The sequence below is a fragment of the Lynx canadensis genome, chromosome C2, assembly GCF_007474595.2.
Source record: "Lynx canadensis isolate LIC74 chromosome C2, mLynCan4.pri.v2, whole genome shotgun sequence".
NCBI classification, from domain to species: Eukaryota; Metazoa; Chordata; class Mammalia; order Carnivora; family Felidae; genus Lynx; species Lynx canadensis.
In genome coordinates, this window is record NC_044311.2 from 43044196 (window position 1) to 43050321 (window position 6126).

Below are 6126 nucleotides of genomic sequence, written 5' to 3' on the forward strand. Positions count from 1 at the left end.
TAAAATTTCTGACCCCTACGGTAATGGTATTAATTTATGTATCTTTCTACTAGTGAGTCTGAACATTTTCCTATAGGCTTTTTTAATGAGCTGAATGTCACAAATTACTTTGTTATCTTTCTGACAACATCTTCATTCATCTACCTGGGCCAGTACTTCTTTTGCAGACTTAGTAGAAAGGTGTAAAGAACACTGCCTCGTGAAATTCAATGCTTGCTGATTATTCCACAAATGTGTGTTATTTACCTACAGTTGTGGGTTGAATTGTGTGCCTTCACAACAGATATGTCGAATTCCTAATCCCCAATACCTCATAACGTGCCCTTAATAGGAAATTGGGGCATTGCAGGTATACTAAGGTAAGAAGACATCATACTTGTGTGCAATCCAACCTGTATCCCTTGTAAAGACAAAACAACACACAAGGAGAACATCATGTGATGAGGAAGGTGGAGATTGGAGTTATGCAGCTGCAAACCAAGGAATGACAAAGATTTGTTGGCAAACTACTAGAAGCTGGGAAGAGGCAAAGAAGGATTTCCTATTAGCTCTCAGAGGGAGTTCAGCCTTGACAATACCTTGATTTTGGACTTCTTTTCTCTAGAACTGTGAAACAATACATTTCTGTGGTTTTAAGCTGCCCAGTTTGTGGCACTTCATTACAAGAACCCTAAAGAACTAACACCACCAGGCACTATTCTATGCACTTATTAAATTGACTGACATTACTAGGATTGTGATGACATAAAAAGTATGCTACTGGGCCACCTAAGTGGCTCAATAAGTTGAGTGTCCAACTTCGGTTCAGGTCATGATCTCATGGTTCGTGAGTTCAAGCCCCATAGCTGGCTGTCTGCTGTCAGCCGGAGCCTGCTTTAGATCTTCTGTCCCTCCTCTCTGTCTGCCCCTCCCTCACTGCTTGTCTCCCTTCCCCACCCTCAAAAATAAACTTTAAAAAAAAGTATACTCCTTACCTCACAAGGGCTTCCAATAGATATGAATTTATTTACTTGAGGATAATGAAGAATATATTACTTTTTTATGTTTATTTTTTAAGAGAGAGAGAGAGAGAGAGAGCAAGCAGGGGAAGGCCAGAGAGAGAGGGAGACACAGAATCTGATCTGTCAGCACAGAGCCTGACCCAGGGCTTGAACCCACAGACCTCGAGATCATGACCTGAGCCAAAGTCAGACACTTAACCAACTGAGTCACCCAGATGCCCAAGAACATATTACTTTTTGATGAATATGTGGTAGAAATCACAAATAGTTGTATAATATAACAAATGAAGAGATACTTGAATTTAAAGGGAGTACAGAGACTCTATGGGGCACACATCTTCAAATCTTCTCATGTAAACGAAAATTGATGTCCCAAACAGAACTTAGTCTCTCTCATGAGAGATGAACAGAATTAAAGCAGAATTTCTGATCGCATCAACACCAAAAAAATATCATGTACAATTAAAGGAGTCCATACACACATAGATAGAGATTTAGTCAATTACAAATTCCCCTGCTTCTAGAGATTGAGGTCAAACACTCTAGGTTGTATGAATAATGGTGTAGTAATTTAATTGCTAATTCCATTGTAACATATATTAAAATAATAGACTATAATGGAATGGTATGGGAGTAGACATAATAAAATGCAGTAATTTATAATGTAAATAAAGGCAGTGAGTGGCATACACAATGGGCCAAATTCTGCTCTTGGGGCAACACACAAGGGTCTTATTAACTTTAGAATTAGCTGTGTTCACTCATATGAATAAGATGATTCTCAAAAGCAGTCTTTTTTTCCTCAATGAACTATCTGATGGAGATTTATATTTTTTATATAAATCATATGATATGTGTGTATATATATATATATATGTTTATATATATATATATATATGTTTATATATATATATCTATATATATATATATTATTTTGTCCTAGTCTTGTTTGAAATTAGTGAGTTAGTTCATATCCATTAGCTTCATTTTTTTCATTGGCTTTTGTGATAGATGCAAAAAAAAAAATGACCACAAATCCCTCTTCTCTCTCTATGCATACCCTTTGCAATGTTGCTTTATAGCTTTTCCCATCAAAAAGTGAAGACTTTTGGAGTGTTTGGGTGGCTCAGTCAGTTAAGCGTTCGACTTCAGCTCAGGTCATGATATCATGGTTGGTGAGTTTGGGTCTACATGGGGCTCTGTGCTGACAGCTAGAAGCCTGGATCCTGCTTTGGATTCTGTCTCCCTCTCTCTGCCCCTCCTTGCTCATACACTGTGTGTGTCTGTGTGTCTCTCTCTCAATAATAAAGAAACATTAAAAAAAATTTTTTTAAGTGAAGACTTTTTTTTCACCTCTTGCATCTGAGCTTGGCCTTATAACTTGCTCTGGTCAATGGAATGTTAGAGACACATGAATAGTGTTTCCTTATTGAAGATTGCCCTTTTTGCTGTGAGGAAACCGTCTGCCACCATACTAACAAGCCTAGACTAGCCTACTGAAGGTTGGGAGACCATTTGTAGAGAAAATCCCCAGCATCCTAGCCATTCCTGTTGAGGAACTAGATCATCCAGACCCAAGCTGGGACCCTAAAAATGCCTAGCCAACCCACAATAGTACGAGAAACAATTTTTATTTTTTAGCTGCTTAGTATTGGGGTTGGTTATACAGCAAAAGCTAACATATATGCTCTAAAAATCACTAGTTGTGATACTATCAGAATGCCTACTATGTATATATGCATGTGTCCTAAGCACTTTGCAGATATTAACCCATTTAATACAACAACTCTGTGAAGTAGCAGGTGTATTATTATAATAACCCCCATTTTGCAGATGAGGAGACTGAGGTTGTACAGGTAGTAAGTAGAGGAGCCAAGATGCAAATCCAACCAGTTTTGTCTCAGAGTCCATCCTGTTATCTACCTTTAATGTATAGCTTATATAGCAATTAACAAAATAAGAAGTACAAATCTCTAATGAAATTTTGGAATGCTATACCTTCACTACCAACTAACTAAATGTATGATGAAATAAGATACTTTTTCATTTTAACATTTGGCATAGTTATTCTATAACAATAATATCTAGAGTTTGAATAACTTCCTTGAAAAATGAATTACCACACACTATTCTTGGGAAATTATTTCATGTAATAATTCACTTCTGGAGATATACATATCTTGGAAATAACTGAAATACAAGAATGCTCCTTAAAATATCATTCAGAATAGAAATTGGAAACAATCTAAATTTCTAACAATGGGTGAATTACTAAGTAAATCTTGGCACAGGGAATATAATGCAATTATGAAAATGTTGGATATGCAATGCTTTTAGTAAGGAGAGGAAATACTTAAGGGATAATGGCAAGTAGAAAAATAGACTGTGGAATTATATATTTATAACATTAAACCATGAAAATATACAGAGAAGAAAGGCAGGAAGGATGTTAAAATATTAACAGGTTTACCTCTAGATGTAAGATTAGGGATGACTTTTTAAAATCCTTGATTCTATTTTATTGTTATTTCTCCACAAATATGGAGATCCTTTTGTTTCCTTTGTACGATACAGCTCTGCAGTTCCAGAAGGTATTAGAACTTTCCTATCTAACAGAGCAGGGTGGAGATCAAGGAAGAGGCTATAGTAACTTCTTGCTGACCCAGGAATTTTGCTGTGAACTTGGGCAGGTTAACATGATTGAGCCCTGAACTGGTTGGATTAGTAAAATGCAAACCCAGAGCAAGGCCTGTTCTCTCCAGCTTGCTACTCTGCTTAAAGAAGGAAAATAGATGCTTCAACCCCCTGGTCCTGGGTCTCAGACAGCCCATGGCTCCAGGCTCTGTTACAGGGAGAAGCAGCCCCTAATTACCTGAATCTCATTCCTTATGCCAGATGTTCCCAGCAATAGGTAATAAATAAATGAATTAATGCTTCAAAAAGGAGGGAACCTGTTCTGAGGGGTAAAGCATGTGAGGAAGTCATCTATTCCCCATGACTGCTCATTAGGCTGAGGACTGTAATATATGGAAGAACTGAGAACCATGAACTCCTTTCACCTAGGAATGGCGTTCTTTGCATGCTCTGCATGCTATAATTGGGGTTAAGCAGCTGAGATCTTTCTCCACCTTAACCCTAAAACCATATGACTAATTTCACTCATTATTAACCAATTCTCTAGAACCCTTTGAGGAATGCTTTGTAACTTCTTTCCTATTTAGAGAAGTACTTCTTCCTCGAGGATACAGCTCTGGTGACTTTCTTGGGGTTCCTCTCAATTAGATACTACAACTCTGAAACCTTGAGGAACATTCATGTAGTCTCATGACTTATCTTCAACAGAACCATAGCAGGGCCCACCAGAGCGTGTCACTGAAGGCCCAGCCAACAATCAGGCCTGGTACACGCCTTGCACCCCAGGTGTAGAAAGGCATTCCAAGCCCAGCTGATTACTGACCTCTCCCGTTTCCTGCTTTCCCTGGATATCCCAAGCCAGGCAGGCTTGAGGCCTCTGGTGAACCAGGAGCTTCCCTAATCTGGGATTCGAGGGCCAAGTTCTTGCTGGGCACAAAGGAACTGGAGCCAGAAAACTTACTGGACTTGGACAAGGGGAGAACTGGTATGTCTACTCAATGTCTAAGTCAGTTTAGTCAATTTCATTTGGATTCTAGAGACAGGAGATGTATTAAGAAAGGCTCTACTTATAAACTTAGGAGGCTATCAGGGGCATGCTCACTAACTAGAGTTACCCCGGTAGGAGCTGCTCAAGGTTACGTTACTAAGGCCCACACATGTCTCTAGCCTCCAGGGACTCTGGCCTGTATGGAGACTTAGACTCCTTGAAAGAGAAGGTTCAGAGCAGAGGCCGTCTCCACAAGTACAGCAGCTCTGCCTTTCCTTCAGCACTGGGAGTAAGCCAACAGGCCAACAGCACCTGCTCCCAATGTCATTCTGGCTTCTGAAGCCACTGTCTTAAAGAGGCAGGTCCTCCTCCTGTACAGAGAGGAGCCCTTGTCACCTGCCTTGGTCATGTTTCATCATCTTGGTACTCTTCAATGATACATAGCTGCTAATGTCATAATACATCATTAGAATGCATTTTCTCAATAGATTATAAGCTCTCCCAGGAGAATGTGAGCTCTTTTGCTTTATTTATTTTCAGTTTATTTATTTATTTTTTGAGGCAGAGAGAGAGAGCGCACATGCATGTAAGCAGGGGAGGGGCAGAGAGAGGGAGAGAGAAAATCCCAAGCAGGCATCAGCACAGAGCCCAACATGGGGCTCAATCCCATTAACCATAAGATCATGACCTGAGCTGAAATCAGGAGTCAGATGTTTAACCAACTGAGTCACCCCTCTCTTTTGCTTTAAAATTAACTATATGAGGAAAAAGACTTTATCTGTTTTATTTATTATTTTATTCTCAATGCCTAGGACAGTATCTGCTATATTAGAGTACCCAACAAATATTTATGAAATATTCTTTTAATCATTAAAAGAAACTATTTTTCTTTTCTTTTTCTTTCCTTCTTTTCTTTTTCTTTTTTCTTTTTTTTTTTTTTCTAGAGAGGGAGAGCAAGCAGGGAAGGGGCAGAGAGAGTGGGAGAGTGAGAATCTTAAGCAGGCTCCACACTCAGCGCCGAGCCCAATGCGGGGTCCGATTTCACAACTGTGAGACCATGACCATGACCTGAGCTGAAGTCGAGGTCAGGGGGGGGGGGGGGGGGGGGGGGTGGGGGGTTTTTTAATCATCTGGGCCACTCAGGTGCCCCAAAACTATTTTTCAAAAGGAAGTTACTTGGAGTGATATCAACAGACAGGCCATATATTTACTTTAAAAATGTAGACATAAGATTTAATAAAATTGTAGAAATATATTCTGAATGACAACTACAGTGACTCTGCAATAAATCAAATATTCTTTATAAAATTAGGATGTTAGCACATAAGTAAAATAACATGTTTAAGCAAAATTTTTAGGATTTTCAACAGTGGCTAATGTAATTGGCAGTTCAATTATTAAAAAGTGAAGAATGTTATGTTCTTAGAGAATTTTATTAAGTCTGGCAACTTCTATGGTTGTGGACAGAAGGTGCACTTCTCCCTATGTGTCAAAGTAGCAAGG